The sequence below is a fragment of the Myotis myotis genome, unplaced genomic scaffold, assembly GCF_014108235.1.
Source record: "Myotis myotis isolate mMyoMyo1 unplaced genomic scaffold, mMyoMyo1.p scaffold_m19_p_13, whole genome shotgun sequence".
In the NCBI taxonomy this organism is placed as follows: domain Eukaryota; kingdom Metazoa; phylum Chordata; class Mammalia; order Chiroptera; family Vespertilionidae; genus Myotis; species Myotis myotis.
In genome coordinates, this window is record NW_023416317.1 from 9,371,947 (window position 1) to 9,395,325 (window position 23,379).

The window sequence follows — 23,379 nt, forward strand, 5'->3', positions numbered from 1 at the left end:
ATGTGCAGCACGTGAGCTATCAGAGCAGCCAGTGAGGGCCCCGGGGGCGGTGTGCGCAGCCAGCTCCAGCCCCATCGAGGTTGTGAGACCAGTTTCTTAAAATAGTGAATTTCTGGTTGCTGCCAGTTAACGCTGAATTTTATGTTGCTGTAGTAGAGTCTGAGGTTTTCCTATATTTATCCACCCTTATCTTGAGTGAGCCCAGGTTTCTGTTTGCTTTGCTTACATATGTACACACACCCGCCAGCACTGATGATTTATTTCAGCTAGCTCAAGCTTGCCTACCAGTTTCATTAAAAATAAAACTCATTTCCTGGTTGAGAAATAGCAGGTGGACTACACACTCCATTCTTCGCCCCCATCACTAGCTCCTTGCTTTTTCCACCGGTATTTTGGACTACAGTAGAGCAAAAGTATCCTCAGAACAGTCAAAGTTTCTTGGATATTCTTTTAACATGGGGTGATAGGTCCACACATGGGGCCTGATATTTCAGGTTTCAGTTTGGAATTATTATGGTAACTGTCTTTATAGCAGGGGAAACGCCCTCTTTAAAATCTATCCCATTAATAAATCACCAACAACAACCAAAGATGTCCTGGTTATTTGGCAAAGAAAACTGTTGTGATTTACAGAAAAAATAAGAAACAAACTTCCCTTTATCAACCAAAAGGCTCTCGGGCTGTCCTTTAAATAGATGCTGACATCCAGCACTGGAAGGAGAGAAATCTGTTCTCCCAGAGACCCAGTTCTAAACAGCAGTCAGCCACCGGGGAAAGATTATCAGGAGGCTGGAGTCTTCTCATCTGATTGTACCTTTTATCTGAATCCATTCAAAGCTGTGCTTTTGAGGAGCAGTGGGTTTTGTTTTTACACATGACCTTAACATCAGAGAGACCACAAAACGGATTGGTAACACTGGTATTTGGTCAAACTATTTTTAGTTATTGCAACAAATTAGTGCTGATACACATCCTAGCAAAGCTGCCTCAGGACTGTTGGCTGACTTAGGAAGCTGGGTATCTATCTTCTTATTACAAGAAAAGCCAAACTTTTCCATTGCTAGAGTCTTTCTGGAATAGGATGTGTTGCCATTTTTTTCTCCCAGTAGAAAGCTTGGAACTTTGAATGAAATAATAATAAAAAAAGGACGCCAGCCAGTGGTGCTCAGTGGTTGAACGTTGACCCATGAACCAGGAGGTCCCCAGTTTGACTCTTGGTCAGGGCACATGCCCATGTTGCAGGCTTGATTCTCCAGTAGGGGACTTAGGGGAGGCAGGTGATTGATGTTTCTCTCTCAACCATGTTTCCATCTCTCTATCCTGCTCCCTTTCTCTCTAAAATCAATTAAAAAAATATTTAAAAATTTTTAAAATGACCCATCATTGAAAGTAACTAAAAAATTGGCATAATTACTGTGGTAAAATTCCAAGCCAACAGATAAGATTGATGAACTGAAATTAGTCTTGGAGAAATATAAACAAGTTGTAAACTAATTATGAGTTTGCAGTAGACTGGACATGGATGAACTAGAAATAGCTATGAAGAATGATGTAGAGAAAGAGAACAGAGTGACATGGAGGGAGAGAAAGAAAACTGCCTGTGAAAAAGAGTTGCTGAATTGGGGAAAAGAAGAGATCGTATCAAATCATCATACTATGTGCCTTCAACTTAGACAGTGTTATATGTCAATTATCTCAAAAAGCTGAGGATAAAAATAAGATCATATTATACTGCGTATGGTACACATTGCAAAACCAAAGAGTCTGTATTTATGATACTGGCAACCACTTCCCAAGCACCTACTACGTGCAGGGCACTTCACTTAGATCATATTTAAAATAGACTGCATTTTTTTTAGAAGTTTTAGATTTACTTAAAAATTGAGAAAATGGTACAGAAAGTTCTGATATACCCCTCACCTAGTTTCTCCCCATTTTTGACATCTTTCTGTAATATGGTACATCTGTTACAATAAAGAACCATATTGATACTTACTATTAACTAAAATATATAGTTTAGTCCGCTCTTCTTAATTTTTACCTAAATTTCCTTTTCTGTGCTGAAGTCATTTTAAATTCTCCTAATAACCCTAACAGCATAAGGGTAGCCATGCTCATTTTTAGAAGGAAAACAGACTCAGAGAGGTTTTGTAATTTTCCTAAAGCACTGTGCAAATAGGTGAAAGAGTGGGGACTGAAGCACAGGGCATTCTGATTCCAAATCCTATCTTTTTAATGAGCAACACCGGCCAGAGATATTCTAAAGTGAAAAACAGAACCCTAGCATCCTGAGGACATAAGTGTACTTCTTACCCAGGGTTATTTCTGTTTGAGTTGAGAGAGGCCTGCATCCCTTACGGCATCTATCAAGTCCGGTGATCCTCTCTGATCCACAACACAAGTTCCAAGCTTCCAGGGGACGCCTGAAACCATTTATGGTACCAAACCCTATATGTAATTTGTTTTTCCTATACATACATTCCTATGGTAAAATTTAATTTATAAGTTAGGCACAGTAAAGATTAACAGCAATAAATAAAAATAAAGTAGAACAATTTTAAGTTATGCAAATGGCTTTGGGGTCATTATTAAGTAAAAGTATTACTTGAACGTAAGCACTGTGATACCGTGACTGTCAGTCTGATAACCTAGGCACTACTAAATGACTAATGGAGAGGTGGCATATACAGCCTGGACACGCCGGACAAGGGGCGATTTACAAGGGATGGAAGGGGGTGGCATGAAGTCAACATGCTAACTCAGAAAGGCACATGATTTAAAACATGAATTATTTATTTCTGGAATTTTCCATTTAATATTTTTGGAGCATGGTTGACCACAGGTAGCTAAACTGCAGACAAGGGGGGCGTACGTGGGCAATATATACATTTAGGCACTAACCTCATAAAGATATGAAGGAGAGACATGTGAGCTGATACATCTGAGTGCCAGAGTGTTCACAGTCTTTCTATGTGGTTCCAGCTGAAAAAAAAAAAAGTATTTTAGCTCAGAAGACCAACAGGGAAGGAGCAGAGGCCGAAGGTGCCGTTGCTGGATAATTCTGATAGTTAATTACTTTGGTTTTACTTTTACTGGAAAAAAAGAGTTCCTGGGCATTCCAACAATTGTCCCAGTTAAAAGATGAGGCTTTAAGTGGACTATGTGAAGACATAGTGTATTATTTATAGGTGTATTTTTCTGGTACTGCTGTGAATCTAAATATAACATGTTGGTAGTGATAATTTATGACCAAAATCAAAACCTGACCATCATACTGGCACAGTGTACCATGTTTCAGGAGCTCATAAATGATGTCTGAAAGACAGTTCTGTACTTAGCTTTCTTCTTTTGTCAAAATGCAGAGTGACTACCTAGAAGTTGGCATGGCAAAGTGACACCATATGTTTGCAAATTCTGTAGTGGTGGTGATGGGCGGCTGCCTCCTGTGAAGTAGCTACTATAGATATTACCAAGGGAATGTAAAAGAAGGCACTGTAAGCAGTTGTGTACTGTTTAGAAGGACATAACCCACTTTTTAAAAAGTGGATAGGAATTATTTATAATGTCTGGATTACAAATGTCCAAAATGAATATTGTGTGCATGTGTAGGTTTGTGTACGTGTGCCTGTGTGTGTATGTATGTATGTGCTGAGAAAAAGAGGCAACCCTAAAATTGTGCCTGTTATATATGAACTCCCATATCACTTAGGAGGACTTTCAACCAGGTGAGTAGTAAGTTCAAGCTACTCACTTCCATGTAATTCAACTTATATCTTGCCATGAAAGTATGACTAATATTGACTCACTGTTAGCCATAGAAATTCATCTTTATTCACTTACTTGACATTGTTAGTTGGTCATGACTCAAGAGCCTATACCTTTCATAAAATTTAAGACCTACTGCTAGTTAACTATATATATATATTAGAGGCCTGGTGCATAAAATTTGTGCACTGAGGGGGGGGGATGTCCCTCAGCCCAGACTGCATCCTCTCCAATCTGGGACCCCTCAGGGGATGTCCGACTGCTGGTTTAGGCATCCCTCTCACAATCCGAGACCGCTGGCTCCCAACCACTCTCCTGCCTGACTGCCTGATTGCCCCTAACCACTTCTGCCTGCCAGCCTGATCACCCCCTAACCACTCCCCTGCCAGCCTGATTGATGCCTAAACTGCTCCCCTGCCGGCCTAGTTGCCCCCAACTGCCCTCCCCAGCTGGCCTATCCCCCCCCCCCCCGCAACTACCCTCCCCTGCTGGCCTGGTCGTCCCTAACTGCCCTCCCCTGCTGGCCATCGTGTGACTGTGGGCGCTGCCATATTTGAGGGCATGGCAGTCAATTAGCATATTCCCTCATTGGCTGTGGGTGCTACCATCTTTGCGACAGCATGAGGGTCAATTAGCATATTCCCTCTTTATTAGATAGGATATATATATATATAGTTTTTTTAAAATTAAGTTTATTAGGGTGCCATTGGTCAACATGATCATATTGTATTTTAAGTCAATACTAGTGATTCATCCATTCAGATATGTTTTGAGGCATTTGGATTAGCTCCACTACTCAGAATTCTTAAGGGTTGCTTAGTCAGTGCAATATATGATTTGCATTTCAGAAAATAAATATTTTAATTTTGAGAAAACGAAGTAACTATTAAACCAGATTACTTTTAAAATAATTACATGTTTCTCTCTTCATCAAGGAAAAGATGCATTCTTTAAATATGCTTTTTGGCAACCCTGCCCCGCACACCTCCTTGGTGCAATAGGCAGGAACCGTTATGCACTGGTAGCAGCAGAGGCAGTCTGAAGGTGCGAAACACTGCAAAAGTAATAAGAGAGGTTCTTGCCTCATTACACATTTGGAATAGCCGTCTGCTTCTCTAAAAACTAGACTGAAGAACAAAGGAAATTAAATATTTTATTCCAGAAGGATTTTACTGTGTAAAGTGGTAAAAGTCAAATGATTCAGAGATCTTTCCCCTCTAAAGGCAAATTTAATCCTATATAATAAAAGCCTAATATGCAAATTAACCAAACGGGGGAACAACTGGTGGAACAACCAGTATGATGCTCACTGACCACCAGGGGGCAGATGCTCACTGCAGGAGCTGCCCCCAGCCTGCAGGCCCCAGGCCAGCCAAGGCAGGTGCTGGCGGGGTCCCCTTCCCTGGCCAGTCGCCCCGCCAGTTGCCCCGCAGATTGGCCCTGATCGCCGGCCAGGCCTAGGGACCCTACCCATGCACGAATTTCGTGCGTTGGGCCTCTAGTACACAATAATAGGCTAGCCATGAAAATGTACTCGGTACTTGTGACTTGGGGCTAGGTGTTTTTACAACTTAAGCTGGGATGACCAGGAGAGTTCTATTAACTTAGAACTAAGTTTTAAGTACATGTTTTCCTTGCACTAAGCACTCTCCCAGGCTTGGTGGCTGAACTAGAAGATACCTGTGAGATATGCATCTGAATTGGGAATCTATGTTCTAGTTTGGAAGATAACATATATACATTGTCAAATAAGTTGATAATAAGAAAGTGTTTAATTAAGATGCTGATGACAATGCAAAAGTAGTGGAGAGATATGCATGCACACACAAGGTTGGATTTAATAGTAGGAACATATTAATTGAGGAAGTTAGATCTTAAAGAATTTGTATGACTTGTAAGCATAAGGAAGGACAGGTATTCCAGTCTGGAGAAGAGCATGAGATAGCAGAAGTATGGAAAGGAGTCGTTGCTTGTGGGACACTATTAGTCTGACTCTTTTAGCTCCAAGTGACAAAAACCTAACTCAAATGGTTAAATCAAGAAGAAAATAATGGGAAGGGGACAGATTTATTAGTGCATGTAATTAGAAAATCCAGTACAGAGGTGTCTGCCGGAATGGCTGGATCTAGGAGTTCAAATTACTTCTTCAACAGAAAAAGAAAGCTGGCTGATGATGGAAAATGATATATGTTAAAACCTGTGTCTGAGCTCAAACTCTGCAACTTGATTGTAGGCGAGTCATCTTCTGTCTCTGGTGTCATGTGTCATGTAGAATTGAGGGATGGAGAAGCTTCAGATATTATCTAATGTCCCCTTTATATATAAAAACTGATCATTTTTTTTCTGGATAATGAGGTTATTTATTACCAAGACTTATAATTTCATTCAAACTTGTATTTGGTATGTTTTTACATTACAAAATAAGGCAGTGTCTTCAAAGAATCTGAGGGGGGTTAGAAATAAAGTTAGAGTTCCCTTTGTCCAACTATCTGAATTTTCAGACAAGGAGGTGAGACCTTAAAAAGTTATAAGACCACAGACTAAATGAAAGATTGTAAGCTGTGGCCTGTGGCCTGAAAGTGACCCACAATTGTATTTTGTTTTTGTACAATGAATTTATTTTTTTTATTTTATTGATTTTTTTACAGAGAGGAAGGGGGAGAGAGAGTTAGAAACATTGACGAGAGAGAAACACTTATCAGCTGCCTCTTGCACACTCCCTACTGGGGATGTACCTGCAACCAAGGTATATGCCCTTGACTGGAATCGAACCTGGGACCTTTCAGTCTGCAGGCTGATGCTCTATCCACTGAGCCAAACTGGTTAGGGCTACAATGAATTTTTTAATTTTTAAAATTAGTTCTTGGAATTTAAAACTATTAAAATATTTCACATTTTAAAAATCTGTATTTCTGGCTACTCTTATAACTGGAAGATGTAGCAAAGCTGGGCCTAAGCTTTTATGAGTTTGCAAAAAGCAATAGAAATAAGATTACCAAGACATTACTTAAATAATGGCAAGTTGATCATTTTTAACTAAAACTATGCTTGTTCTAAGAGGGATACCACATAGATGGATGGATGGATGGATAGATAGATAGATAGATAGATAGATAGATAGATAGATAGATAGATAGATAGATGATAGATAGATAGATAGATAGATGCTAGGACTATCTGGTTCTTGCCAACATCTCTTCTCGCCACTGCTGCACAGATATTGACAGTCTGACCTTGGCACCTATAAGGCATCCAAAAAAAGAAACTGGAATTTGGAACTCTATGTTCCTGTTTCTGGCAACAGTTTCCATGTTAGGATCAGATTTATCATTTCTGCAGAATCAGAGAGCTTATGATCAGAATTACTTTGTTACTTTTTCACTTCTCAGTCCAAGCATGTGATAGGATTACTTCTCTGTCAATAGCAGGTGAAGAAAGGGGAATGAGGTTGGTCAATGGGTTGAGTTCTGATCATTGTTTTTGACAGACAATGGACAGTGAAGAACAGTAGCTAAGAGCATAGACTGTGAAACTCAAATGCCTAGGCTTGCTTCTTGGCTATCCTAACTGGCTGTGTGATACTGGCCAACTTACCCTCTCTAGGACTCAGTTTACTCAATAAAATGGAGATAGTAGTGGTGTCTTCATCACCGGGTACTTGTGAAAATTCAGTAAGATAATACAGTAAAGCTCTTAAAGCAATATCTGGCATGCGGTAAATGTTATGTGTTGTTATTGCTAAGTTGGTATGCACAATGCTGTTTTATTTTTATTGGTGAAAGGATTAAAACGTGTAATATATGTGGCCTACGGACCATAGCGAGCCTTGTTTATTACTGCCGCCACCATTGTAATCATCATTATTATTGCTATAATAAGCAGACATACAAGGCAGTGGATATGATTATAGCATTGGCTATGAACAAATAAGGTAGAAGGTACAATGCACCCCTATTCTTCTTTTGTTGAGACATTTCACTAACTCTGCAGTCTCTGGTGCAAATCCCTGGTCAGTTTTGTGACCTGGAGGCTATGTGACCTTGGACATATTTTCCAATCTCTTCAAGTCTTAGTTTCCCGACCTGTAAAATGGGGGGAAATAATGTTGAGTGTCACAAGAAAAAAAGCATGTTAATTGCTTAACAAGTCCTTAATATGGGGTAAATGTTGAGCAAATGTTATCAGCAACAGTTGAAATAGTCTTCTTGCATTTTTGTCCATCAATGCCCCAATGCTATTTTATACTACAGTACCTTTTCTCACCTTCTTCACCTGCCTTGCTCTTGTGTGTCCTTTAATTAACTCAGGTATAATCTCCTTCAAAAACCTTACCAAATCTTTATATTGGACTAAAAGTTCCCATAACTCCCTGGTTCATGCCCATGTTACACTGTACACTGTACATCCTGTACACTGTAATTAACTACCCTTTTGTGTGGATTCATCTCTTCCGCGACTGTAACAACCTCACAGACATGGACCACACTTTATTACTTCTTGATTCCTCATCTCCCCAAACAGTGCCTGGCACATAGTAGGTGCTTGTAAACATTCCAACTGTTTAAACTCTGCTGCTTTATTTCCCAGGGGAGATTCCAGGAGAGGAAGTGAAGGAGTCATAAATACAATCCGCCTCTATTAAAGAAAAATGACTTGCCCTGACAGGTTTGGCTCAGTGGATAGAGCATCGGCCTGCGGACTGAAAGGTCCCAGGTTCGATTCCCGTCAAGGGCATGTACCTTGGTTGCGGGCACATCTCCAGTAGGGGGTGTGCAGGAGGCAGCTGATTGATGTTTCTCTCTCATCGATGCTTCTAACTCTCTATTCCTCTCCCTTCCTCTCTGTAAAAAATCAATAAAAAATATATTTAAAAAAAGAAAAATGACTTATTTACTTTTATCAAAACTTCTCAGTGGAAAACATGAAGGGTAAATAAATTACCAAATGATTTCAAAATTATTTATGTTGCAGAAACATACCATCAATCACTTCCCCTTAGCTTCTTTATACCAACAACTGATAAATTTCTAGATTCATTTCAAAAAAGAAGTCTTCTTTCAAAAACCATAAGCGATTATGAATTTCTTGCAATGGCTGAATCCCAGTTGAACTTGAATCACTATAGTGCATTTTAAGTGGCCAATGTTAAGTCAGGAAGAGCCCAGGGGAGAACTGAATCTCTATATTGTAAATATGTTCTTTAGGATGTTTTATTTGCTTTAGTTTTTTATGAAGGAAAAAAGGGCAGTCACAGTATTATATTGAAAGTTAGGTGTTTTTAATATTATCAGTCTCAGTGTTGCCAAAGTTATAGAATAGAACCTACAAGTTCTATGTATTAAGATATAAGTAAATATGCTGCTTTTCTCTAGTTTTATTCTCTGTAGGGTCTTGGCACTATTTTATCTCTTATAAGCTGTTCTTACATTGGAGGTCTTTTATGATTTTAGTTAGGATATAAATAAATAATAACTATGGCATACTGTATTGGATAGAGGAATAAGAATATGATGGGTGTGAAATAGGATTTTGGCAAACATGTGGAGTGGTACAGTGAATCTACTGTGCCACTTAGGAAAGCAAATGATAAACATTGAAATTTTTTTGCAAATAATTATGCCTTCTGTTGCCCATGCAGGAAAACAGCCTTTTGGTGTGGATGATAGGCATGGAGTTGTTTAAGCAAATGAGTTAAAACATAGCTTGAACGTCTACTTTGGCGATTTTTCTGACAAGTACAGCAACTGTTGTCTATATGGCAGTGTCATAACATACTCTGTTCAAAACATTTCTTCGGGGCTCTTCCATATTCAATTTTTGTTTGTTACACATCATCGGACAACATTGTTTTGAGCTACTTATATATATAAGAAACTCACTCAATCCTGTAGGCAGAATATGCAAAGGCACTTTAGACAATCTTCCTGATCTCCAAAAACCTATCCATCTGGTTGAGAAGTTGAGGTGCACCAATTTAGAACATACCTTGTACTGTAAGTCAGAGTGCGATGAGTGTCTCAATCTTAAATATTGGTGTTCTTCGGGTCTCCATCCTTGGCTCTTGTTATGAGTTGTTTGTGTGTCCCCCCTGCCCCACCCTCCTCCAGATCCATATGTCTAAGCCTTAACATCCTTACTTCAAAATGTGACCTTATATGGAAACAAGTTCTTGGCAGATGTAATTGTTAAAGAAAAGTTTGTTAGGACCCTAATCCATTATGCCTGGCGTCCTTATTGAATAGGAAAATTTAAAGTAGACATGCACATAGGGAGAACACCGTGGGAAAAAGAAGGCAGACATTGGAGTGACACTTCTACAAGCAAGGGACACAAAAGATGGCCAGAAAACCACCAGAAGCTAAGGGAGAGGATACGGGATATATTCTTCCTCATAGCCTCCAGAAGGAACCAACCCTGCCTACACCTTGACCTCACATTTCTAGGCTCCAGAACTGTAAGAAAATAAATTGCTGTTGTTAAAATCACCTGGTCTGCGGCACTTGGTTACCTCAGCCCTAGTAAACCAATACAGCCCTCTTTTCATCTCTATACGGTCTCTCAGCAACCTCACCTCTGAACAATGTTGGTAGCTACTAATATTTCTACATTTCCATTCTCAGTGATCTCCAGCACAGGCCTCTCATGAGACCTCAAACCCATATATTTAGTCATTTACATCAGTGCTGCTGAAGGTGTGATCTCAGACTGGTCCTAGTCAGTGAACTGTTTCTCATGGGTCTATAAGAAGGTAAGGAACTTGCATTCAAATGCAAATCAACTCTGCTCTCTTCAGGAAAGTCTCCCTACAACAAAATCATCAGTTGAATAGTTTAGTGATGAAGTTGATGTAATTCCCAGCACTAGAACTTTATCTTGGTGAGGACCAATAAAAACAGTTCACAGACTGCACAGGTCTACAGACTAGGAAGCGCCCTGACCTCTAGGACACCTCCCCATGGAAGTCTTCAGACCACTCAATAATAGAATTTCTCACCAAGACTCCTGCCCCCTCTCTTTTCTAATTCAGTGAAGACAAACATATTGCCTTATGGTTGTGGAGTACCGTTCTGGTGCTACTATATAAGGAAGGCAGACATGTAAAACTCAACTTCAAACCTTTGCTGTTGCTCATCCTCACCACCAAAGGGTGCACATGTCCTGTTGATGTTCCTGCTCGGAAAATTGTCTTCTCTTTCTCCTCTTCTTCGCCACTGGTGTCCTGCTTTGGATCCTTATGACTATTTACATGGACTTTTGAGATAACCTTCTAACTGTTCTCCCTGCCTCCTTTCTTGACTACATTCCATCTAGCTTCCAGAGTGATCATTCTGAAGCAAAGATTTAATCGTGACCTTTCTCTGCTCAGAGTTCTTATGTAGCTTTTAGTTGCATGCACAGGACAAACTCTAAACTCATTTGCATAGTATAATTGTATCCTAGTACACCATCCAGCCTCAACTCCTGCAATTCTGTACACAACCTCAGCTTCAGCCCATTAAATCACTTCACATTCCTACACTGTGTATACTGTTTTGTGTGCCTCAGTGTCTTTGCACGTATTGTTTCTCCTGCTTGAAAAGCCCTTCCTACCTTGCCTTCCATCACTCTCCTAGGTAGACAATGGCACTCATTCATTATAAAGAACAGGACTAAATAGTGAGTATTGGATGTTTACTTAGATAGGTATTATTCTATTCATAAGTCTTAGCTCATTTAACCCTCACAGTAATCCTATAAGATAGGTATTAATAATCTCAATTCTCCAGATAAAAACAAAACAAAATAAGAGGCAAAGCAGTTAAACCTGCCTCAGACACACATTTAGTCAGTGGCAGAGCTGAGTTGGGGCCCAGGCAGTCTCAAGCCAGCATGCATTCTTAACCATGTGCTATACTTACTACATTAGGGCACTGAACACACCTTACTTCATTGTATACTTGTTTCTTTCTCCTGACTCTACAGAGATTTCATTTAGTATCCCCTGGTGACTGGTGGATAGCATATCACCTAATAGATGCTCCAAAAAATACTTGGTGCACAAATTCATGACTATTTAGAGAACAGTAATTTCTCACCATTTAGGTATGTTCATTAAGATGATCTCATTTCTTCTTTAAAGCAACATTTTTTAGTAGATGGAGCAGGAACTCTAAAATCATGTTTTGTTACAGGCAAAAGTCAGAAGGTCCAGAGAGGTCCCACTGGCTGGACAGAACTACTGAACTTCCACCTGGGCGTCCTAAATGCATGTAGGGCTCCCTACTGTGCAGTCAGGCCCAGATTCACACTAAGTATGGCCAGGCCACTGCTGACTTTTGAAGCTCAGACTCACACTTTCAGAAGGTCCACCTCAGCTCGTAGCAAACATGTACCTCACATCTCACATCCACTATCTTTTTTGTTATGAAAAAATTTGGGAATTTTCTGTAATCTTTGGAAACTATTTGACTACATAACTTGGTTAATAAATGACTATGATATCTGAGGAATCATGGTGTATTCACAGGAATCCTTGTGAGCTAAAAAAAGATCTCACCAACTGTTTTCAATTATTCCTACTAAATTTAACGATTAGTGAACTTGACATATGTTTTAAAGTCATTTAATTGAACATTTAGTAATTTCAATTTTCCAATTTTAGTTTTCCATTTGGGAAACAATACATTTTATTTAAGATCTTGGGCTTTTTACGGCCCTGGGAAGTTTGATGTCGCTGGTCGCCATGCATCTGTTGCTTAAGCCTTTGACGAGGATTAATGGGAGAAGTGGTTATTTGAGGTAAGTCTCAAACTGGGAAGATCAAAGGATAGAGATATGATACGTTTTGAGAAGAAAGATACTTTCAAGTATTCAGAGATGAGATCATGCAAAGCAAGTTTGAAGACCTCTGAACAAATACAATTGTATAAGATTCCAAAATGGGAGATAAAAGAAAAAAGAACAGAGGTTGGCTCCTGATGGTGGATGAACTCCAGAGTAAAAGGGCTGGTGGAAGGGGTGGGGGCTTTATCTTGTAGGCAGTGGAGAACCACTGAAGAATTCAGAGAGAGCAGCGACCTGACTAGTGTAGTGTTTGGAGATTGATCCAAGTGAAGTGTGTGGAGAGTATGGAGAAGGGAGAGAAAGAAGGAGCATATCCGTCTCCACATTATGAAAAAGGTCACAAATTATGCTGGAATGTTTTAGCCAGCCCAGGTTATCTTTACCATTTTGTGGGGAAATTTGTGGAAAATCTCAGAAAATTAATGCTATATGTAAAAGTGTCTTGAATTACTAGTTCAAAGTCATTTCATTAGAACAATTGTCGATTCTTGTTTTTGTTTTATTATAGTATTTTTTATGTATTTGTCATAATGTGTAAGGCATGATTGTTCCTTTCTCTTCTTATAATCTTAAAAATGCGAAGCACGGTGCCTGCCCTCTAAATTATACTTAATTTCAGTGCCCAATGTTCTGGTGCCTTCCTGTGCAGGTGCAAAAACATTCCTGCATAACATTGTGGAGAACATAATGTTTCTTGGACAAAGATCATAGAGCCAGACGTGGTGTAATTTCAGAAATGGTATATGTGATTCCATTCCAGGTTCCAGCTGACCTAGAGGATTCATATGGCGCTTAATATGGGCCCAAAAGGGAATGAGCCTCACAGTAAGCCCAGGTTTATATCAAGCTCACAGGAGGATAGAGGAGGGAGCCTGGCTGATGGTATTAGTAAGGAATCTGGAGCGATAATTTCAAGGTGTGCCCAACCAGACCAGAAGAGAAACTTGGACTTGTCCCTACCACTACAAACTGATGAGGTTTGCATAAAGAACCAGGGCATTGGGTACATTTTTCATCCCTGCCCTTCCTCATTCCTCAAGTAGAAAGATTTTGACCTTAGCGATGATTGGAGAAAAGTTATTGGATCACATTTATTAGTGGTATGAGTCACATCAAAAGGGTAGCATAAGGTTCCCAATAATGTTTCTGTTCTTGCACATCCTTGGGTACCATTATCTTTTCTGTCTTTCATCTGTTAATAGAAATGGTATGATTTGGAGGTGGGCATTCCGGGAGAGAAAGGTTATACACTCCAGCCCAGTCTCCTAAAGTTCTAATAATAAAGAGGGTTTTTATTTTCCTTTTGTCATTGCTAGGTGTGTGTGTAGCTCTCCTGAGAAGATAGGTACTTCTGAGTTACCATGTCATCACGCCATCTTTAAGGCCTCAGGACACCACATGACTTACCAGAGGTTGCATTGTATCTGAAGAATAGATACTATTTGAACATGAGGAGGCAGGAAAATAGGTACTCTAGGGACAGCATGAGCAAAGACAGAAGCCACACAAAGCTAGAATAAAGAGCATGAACCAGGCATGAGATTAGAAAGGAGGGCTGGAACCCGGTAGTGGTAAACATTGACTACTACTAGACTTTGTCAGTTGTCCTTTATTTAGGCAGCTGGAAGCCTTTAAAAATGACCAGTACCCCTGTGTAGCCCCACTGGAAATACCACTGAACTGAGCCATAAGGCCTATCAAAGATAATACAGCTATGGGTGACTGCCAAATGGCAGGGTGATTGGTCTTGCCATTATCTTGAAGTGATGAGTTTTTCTATGAGGCACTTGGAAGATTAAAATTTTTCAAAGAATATTGTCAACACAAGCAAAATGTCTATTTGCAAAGGACATGATTTGCTCCAGCATTTTCGCATGGCCAGGTTAGAAACAGCTTCCTATGAGCATGGAAAAATGGCCCCACATAATCTGCCAGTTTTCCTGTTTACCTGGCAGTGGAGAAAAGAAAAGGATTCTTTTCTTCTACTTACTCTCCACAGGCAGCCTATATACTGCTGTGTATTATGATTCAGCATTAACAGACCTTCAAAGGGAACAGACACTGGGTAAGATTTGTACTTGTTTTAATTAATCAGAAATACCTTCCCCAACCCTCCCCAGAAAGCAGCAGTTCTAAACCATTGTCAATCTGTCATTTAGTCCAAAGAGCTTTTCATATTTCCCCCTTCATTTCTATGCACTAAGAGCTCAAAAACTATCTTTTAGTCAATATTCAGTTAGGAGTTAAGTCGGAAGGCCGTGTTGAGTTCTTATAAAGAGGCATAATGTAGCCACTTCCTCTCGCCTCCATTTGCTTGTGTAGAAAACAAACCATAGTTTTTCACTTGTAGGTCTGATCCAACATAAGTTAAACATTATGCCAAATTAAGTGTTTACTTCCTTATAACTTCGTAGTAAATGACAATGTCAGAAAAGAGTTTTTGGAAAAGAAAACCAAATTCAACATTATATGTTGTGTATATGCCAAAACTTAGGAGGATTTATGACCTAGAACATTTCCTTCTCTGTTCACAGTAAGAACTCTGCATTTCTGTTTTGTATATCAGCCAAATGCCTTATATAATGCTTTCTCTAATCACGGTCCTTTGACCTATTCTTTTGTTTTCAGCACAATCGATTACTCAAGATTATTTTTGTCACTGAGCTATGGTGTCAGAAATAAAAATAATTTACTCCTAAGATTTAACAAAGATTTTCTACAAATATGATAGCAACAAAGATATTTAGAGGATACATTCTTTTTAAAAAATTTGATTTAAGCTAAATTTACCTGCCTACTTTAAATGCCTTATCTTTGAGAACAACCATCAATATGAGACATTTAAGTTGGATGAAAAGTTATACTTGTTCCATGACCTCAGATTTATATAAGCAACACATAGCATTCAAGTGATGTGGATAACTCCCCAAATTACAAAGTAAATTTAACCAATATAGCCAACCAATTGAAATAGTCTAATAAATAAAACTTTCAATTGTATCTTGTAAACATATATAGATATAAATTTATATGTCCTATTTTTAGTGGAAACTATTGGTATCTACCTATTATTTACACCCCAATCCTAAACAGAATTGCAGTTTTTTAGTTAATCCTCCCCATCCCCAATGTTAGAAATAAATGCAGATTAGTCCAAGCCAATCAACACATAGCATTGTACTGAATGTACAGTCAGCTCATGGGTGACCATGTGCCCTAAGTGGGTAGTGGATTCACTCATACTGAAGGAAAATCTTGTATTTTATGCTTGGGAGAAAAGTTTCACTCCTCCCTTGATGGACAGACCAAGGAAGCATGTGCCATCAGTGCTATTGCAGCCATCTTAGAACCATGAGGAGACACGATTTTGGCTGGAGTTGAGATTGAAGATAGAGAAGTAGTTGAGATTTGGTAATAACTTGAGTTCCTGGTGACTATATTGGGCCATTTTCTTATGTGTAAATCATTTTATGGTAAAGTTTTCTTTCCTTTTTTTTTTTCTATGAGGCTAGCATTACTCAATTTCCAAAACCATATAAAGACACTACAAAAAAAGAGAATTACAGGCCAATATCTCTGATGAACATAGATGCTAAAATCCTCAACAAAATATTAGCAAACAGATCCAACAATACATTAAAAAGATTATAAACCATGACCAAGTGGGATTTATTCCAGGGCTGCAAGGCTGGTACAACATTCACGAATCAATAAATGTGATACATCACATAGATTGCAAGACAAAAATCACATGATCATATCAATTGATGCGGAAAAAGCCTTTAACAAAATCCAATGCTCTTTTTTTTGATAAAAACTCTTAGCAAAGTGGGAATGGAGGGATCATACCTCAACATAATAAAAGCCATATATGACAAACCTACAGCCAACATCATACTCAATGGGCAAAAACTAAAACCATTTCCACTAAGAACAGGAACAAGACAGGGATGACTGCTTTCACCACTCTTTTTCAACATAGTATTGAAAACCCTAGCCATAGTGATCACACAAGAAGAAAAAAGAAGCATCCAAATTGAAAAGGTAGAAGTAAAACTGTCATTATTCACAGATGACATGATATTGTACCTAGAAAACCCTAAAGACTCCACCAAAAATCTACTGGATTTAATAAATGAATTTGGCAACATAGCAGGATACAAAATAAAAACCCAGAAATCAATGGCATTTTTATACACCAATAATGAACTCTCAGAATAAGAAACTAAAAACAAAATTTAATTTACGATTGCAACAAAAATATTAAGATACTTAGGAATAAACTTAACCAAGGAGGTAAAAGACCTGTACTCAGAAAACTACAAGACATTGGAAAAAGAGATAGAGGAAGATATAAACAAGTGGAAGAATATACCATGTTCATGGATCGGTAGATTCCACATCATTAAAATGTTCATACTTCCAAAGCATTCTATAGATTCAATGCAATCCCCATTAAAATACCAACAGCATATTTCACAGATCTAGAACAAATATTCCAAAAACTTATATAGAACCAAAAAAAAGACCCTTAATAGGTGCAGCAACCTTGAGAAAGAAGAGCAAAATTGGAGGAATCACAATAACAGATATCAAGTTATACTACAAAGCCACTGTACTCAAAACAGTCTGATAATGGCAGAAGAACAGGACAGGCATACAGATAAATGGAATAGAACAGAGAACCCAAAATGGACTCAAGTCATTATGTTCAATTAATATTTGACAAAGGAAGTAAGAGCATACAATGGAGTAAAGACAGTCTCTTCAATAAATGGTGTTGGGAAAATTAGACAGGTACATGCAAAAAAAAAAAGAAAGAAAGAAAGAAAGAAAGAAAGAAAGAAAGAAAGAAAGAAAGAAAGAAAGAAAGAAACTAGATCACCAACTTATACCATACACAATAATAAACTCAAAATGGACAAAAGAGTTAGATGTAAGTCATGAAACCATAAAAATCTTAGAAGAAACCATAGGAAGCAAAATCTCAGACATCTCTCACAGTAATACATTTACAGATACATCTAGGGCAAAGGAACCTAAGGAGAAAATAAACAAATGGGAGTACATAAAAATAAAAAGCTTCTGTATAGCAAAAATACCATCAAGATGAAAAGGGAGGGGGATGGTGGGAGAGGGGTAATTAACCAAGGGCCTCATATGCATATATGCATAACCCATGGACATAGACAATAGAGTGGTGAAGGCCTGGGAAGAGTGGGTCCAAGTGGAGGGGGTCAAAGGAAAAAAACAAAACACAAAGGGGACCTCTGTAATACTTTCAATAATAAAGATACATTTAAAAAATATTTTTATTGATTTTTAGAGAGAGAGAATGGGAGAGGGAGAGAGAGAAACATCAATGTAAGAGTGAAGCATTCATGGGCTGCCTCCTGCACCCTCTACTGGGGGATTGAGCTCCCAACTGCGCACGTGCTCTGACCAAGAATTGAACCAGCACCCTTTTGGTGTATGAGATGGCCCTCAACCAACTGAGCTACACTGGTCAGGGCTAAGGTAGAATTTTTTTTTACTTACATTCAAAATTATTCTACCCAGGCTTTTCAGAATAGGAATTCTGGAACTTGACTTAACTATGTAATTTATTTTGCATATTTAGATTCAGACATAAGTAGAAATAAAATCTTATTTACTGTGTAAGAATTAAAAAAACAAAAATAAAAATGAATTTTTTCCTTCTAACTCTATAATTTGACCAAAAAATTTGTTAATAAGGTATTAATCATGTATTACCACAAGGTTATTTTTTTATTATAACTAAGAGGCTAAAGTGAATTCAATAAAATATTCTTCCTCACTGTCTTAAATTGATTATTTTAAATATTTTTCAATAAACAATATAAAACATGTTTATTACAGAAAAATCAAGTAATATGGAAACATATAAAGTAGAATTAAAAGTAATCCCCTAGCACTAACTGGTTTGGCTCAGTGGATAGAGTGTCCACCTGTGGACTGAAGGGTCCCAGGTTCCATTCCAGTCAAGGGCACATGCCCAGAGTTGCAGGCTCTATCCCCAGTAGGGGGTGTGCAGGAGGCAGCCAATCGATGATTCTCTCTCATTATTGATGTTTCTATCTCTCCCTCTCCCTCTCTGAAATCAATAAAAATATATTTTCAAAAAGTAATCCCCTAATCCCACCACCCAAAGACATACACTCTACAAGTAAAATATATTTTTATCTTCATGGATATATATATATAGATAGATAGAAAGATAGATATAGATATAGATATATCTATATACATACATAAATATATAAATATGTAGATAGAAAGATCAATATTATATATACTTTTATATGAAAGTAATAATCCTATAAGTATACTTTTACATCCTGCTTCTTTGCACAAAAATAATTTTTTTTTCATGTTAGTAAATATAAAAAAATACAAGTCTTCTAAGTGGCTTGTAGCAATTTAGTTTATGAATGTACCATAACTTAACCAGTTGTCTGTTGATTTTTGTTCCTTACCACAGTATGTACTCTATAATGAGCATCTTTGTGTACGTATTTTTGTACACCTCTACAAATGTGTATGCCCTTAAATATAAAGAGTATGTTTATTTAAAATTTTGTTACTAATTTCCACAGCATCTGCTAATAGTTACACTCCCACTAGTGGGACATGAGACTGTCTGGTTCTCTACATTAAACCTAGACATCTTTTTTTTTTTTTTTCCAACCTTGCCAACCTGTGTGATGGCTTTACAATTTTGTATTGCATTTCCTTTTTTTCATGTTTATTGCCTCTTTTGATTTTTTTCTTTTATAAATTTCCTGTTTCTTCCCATCCATTTTCTATGTTAGCGGTATTAGCACTTGGTCATATCTGTATAATTTATGTTCTGTAATTTGTTGTTGGATATTGTTTTCTGTTTGTTATTTTGTTGACCTATATACATTTACCTGGACAAAGTTTCTTAATGCAGTGAAAGCTATCCACTTTCCCCCTTTGTGGCTTATGGGTTTCATGCAATGAAATACCTTTCCCACCTGAAGATTATAAAACTGTTCATACATATTTCTTCATGGTTTCATTTTTACCTTTATATTTTTGATTCATCTGATATTTATAATGGTGTAATGAATGAAGTATGAAAGCAACTTTTCTTTCCAAACAACTAGCCAGTTTTTTCAACATCATAGATTAAATAACCTATTTGCTCTCCAGTTATGTTAAATGTCTCCTGGTCAAATATGCTGAATTCTTATTAATAGTTGATTTTATTTTTGAGTTCTGGGTAGAAAGCCATTAACCTAACTTTACCTTCCTGTTCCAAAATTACTATGATTTTATTACTATACATTATGATAGGTTTTAGGGTATTTTAATAGGGAAGTTTCTTTTATTACCCTTCTTGAAAATACCCCTGATTCTTCTTCCATTTTTTTATTCTTTGAGGGAAATTTTTTTTTAATGATTCTCTCAGTCTAAATTAAAACCTGTTTGGATTTTGATTGAAATTCCATTGCACCTGTAGGGTAATGTAGGGAAAGCTGACATTTTTGTGACATTTATGACTAATCCTAAGAACTAAGACTATCTCTGCATTAATTCAAATATTTTTTAATATACCTTAGTTTATTTTTTATCTTCCAAAATATATGCTCTAAATATTTATTATTAAATTTATTTCTAAGTAAACTATAACATTTATTATATGTGTGCCCTTTCCTGCATTAACCAAAACCCCCCATTCCGTTTGCAAAGCATGGGTGCTCAGGGCTAATGGGCTGCTTCCTAATCCACCTGGCACTTCCGCTGCATCAGCTGAGATGCATGCTCAAGAGTAATTGTGTTTCCCAAATCTGATGAAGCTCGTTTCAGCAGTTATTATAATTTCATAATTTAATATTACGTAACTTAATAAGATATGATTGTGAAAGCAAAAATTGTGTTTATGTTAACCAAATTAATTGCTTTGAGAAGATTCAATTACATCTAAAAATGTCTTATTTTGTAGCTGAGCAAAACAGTACAATTTTGATGGAAAAGTAATAAAATCTAAAAATTCTTTGGTCAGATTACTTCACAATTTTTACAAATTTTTACTCCTCTTTAAGCAAATTAAAACTGAAAACTAGAGACCTGTTGCACAAAGAGATTCGTGCAATAGGCCTTCCTTCCCCTGGCTGCCGGCACCGGTTTTCCTCTGGCACCCGGGACCCAGGCCTTTGCTCCGGTTGCAGCGGAGAAGCCAAGTCTGGAGGCTTCTCCGCTCCGACCGCAGCCGAGAAGGCAAGCCTCTTCAGTCTTCAATCTTCAGTCGTCTTCAGTCTTTCAGCGGAGTCTTCAGTCTTCACTCCCTCCTGCATATGCAAATTAATCAGCATCTTTGTTGGGTTATTTTGCATACTCATCCTGATTGGCTGATGGGCATAGCAGAGTGACACCAATTTGCATGTTTCTCTTTTATTAGTGTAGATACTATGGGTGTGAATGAGGTTGTGGAACTTTAATCAGTGCCAGGGTGTAACCCTACATAAAAAAATCAGAAAATGAATAATTATAAAATTTTAAGTAAAATTAGATATTTGTTACCTTGTGTGCTAAGATTCTCTATTTCACTAATTTTTAAAAAATTAACCCACAATAATTGCATTGAGAAGAATTCTACGGTTGTTGTTTTTTGTTGGCATGTACTAGTACAAAAAATATAAACTTAAAAGTATTTTTTGCTTGTCATTCTAAATAATTTTAAGGTATTTTTCATGTTTCTTGATCCTGAATTGTTTCAAATTAAAATAATTTTCCTTGTTTTCCTACATGTTTACCTTTTCTTATAATTTCATTGGCTAACATTGACTTCTCTGTCACTACTATATATGACAAGATAAAATGGTGCGTACACTTTGGTGTACATATATTTTGAAACACTTAAAATCAGGACAATTCATTTTATTAGGGTTTATAGATTTCTTTGAAAATATTAGAACTTATATCTAGTAAAAATTCAGTTTTCCCCAAGAAAGAGAAATCCAGTTTTCATGCGGGGAGATCTGTTTATTGTGAATAGTGCTCATTCTTAAAAAGCTCATACTAGAATAAAAGCTTAATTAAATTCATTTGTATTAAATAAATATTTCCAGTTTTGAAAAGTTAAATAACTAGCATCTCATCTCCATTTAAATTTCACTATTATTCTACGGAAGATTTTATCATGCATTCATAGGGAAGTATTTTCAGGCTCAGGTAGGAGCTTTGTATTGGGAAGAAGATGTGCACCATTTTACTATGACTGCACAGTCCTAGACAGTCAAACGATATATGTCATCTTTTGCAAGGTGGACTTTTCCCACCTGTTCATATTTCTCACCCACAACCATGCAGAAAAGCTACATTTAAACTCCTGAGATAGGAGTTAATACTTGTATTGGTTTCCATATTCCTTGATAGTTGAGAACACTCAATCCTTATAGGCATTTCCCAAAAAATCCCCTTTGTCATTAATGAGTATTCTCCCTCAGAAAGGGATGATTTGAAGCTTGAAATTACACTCTTTGTATTAGAGACTCTAGAATAAAATTCCCTGCACCAGAAAAGAAATGATGAATGTGCCTGCCACCAGGTCCATGGATAGCTTGCTATGACCTTCACAGGGCAAAACTATGAAAGAAATGTACGGAGCAAGACTTATTGCTTTAACAGGGAGATTAGTAATTTTATTCTATAAATCCCAACCAAATAGTTTCTATCTCTAGTTTGCATACTTAAAGAAGTATTGAACTGTGGACTGGAGTTTTTAACAAGCAAGTAATTTTTAAAACTTTCTGAGCTGTGATTTTGATATTTTTGTTCATTCCAAATATTTTTTTTGAACAAATGGTCTTGAAAATGCTGAGATACATGACACCAAGAGAGAATTCAACCTTTCCACTTACTTCCTTTGTCACCTGTATTGTAGATGCTGTCTCACAACATCACTATATCCTTGACTACAGACCAAAGTCCTGAAAACAGTGTGACCGAGTGTGATGGTAGAATTGTGTTTTATTTTCTAGAGGTTCTTTCTTCTTTTTAGCCTGCCTATAGAAAAAAGGCGATAAAAGTGGCAGTGATCACTGTGATGTTTTTCTATTTAATTGGCAGTTCCTTTAGGAATTCAGTTCATTCTGTTTGTGCAAAATTAATATGTCAAGTGTAAGATAAAGTGTTTGAACCACTGCTCAGGCAGACTTCCTAGGGCTTGCAGCTCATTTACATATCACTGGAGAATTGGGGAAAAGATGCTAGAAGATATCAATCTGATATATTTTTTAAAATTTATCTTTATTGTTGAAGATATTACATATGTCCCCTTGTTTCCCCCATTGACCTCTTCTAGCCTCGCCTCCTCCTTCAGGCCTTCACCACAGTATTGTCTGTGTCCATGGGTTATGCATATATGCATATACTAGTAAGTTCTTTGGTTAATCTCTTCCCATCCACTGACCCTCACCCTCCTTCCCTCTGAGATTCCTCAGTCTGTTCCATGCTTCTGTGTCTCTGGATCTATTTTGTTCATCAGTATATTTTGTTTTTTAGATTCTACATGAGTGAGGTCATGTGCTACTTGTCTTTCTCTGTCAGTCTGATTTCTTTTAAACATTTTTTTAAAAAAAGTAACGATGGGATATAAAAAATATCAGTAACATAGCTCTGATCTGAGTATTTTAAGTTTGTAGTTATTTATTCATTTGATGCTGTGTAGATATGTGGATAAATACCTAAAATGTGAAATGTTAAATATAAAAATGTCATAGGGAAGAGACCAAGATGGTTTAT

At 37.4% G+C, this 23,379-nt stretch overlaps 1 protein-coding gene across 17 annotated transcripts in view; it reads left to right on the plus strand.

Annotated features, from left to right (window-relative positions):
- The window catches only part of CADPS (calcium dependent secretion activator), a 457,537-nt gene that overhangs the window by 1,564 nt on the left and 432,594 nt on the right, over positions 1 to 23,379 (plus strand). The window lies entirely within an intron of this gene.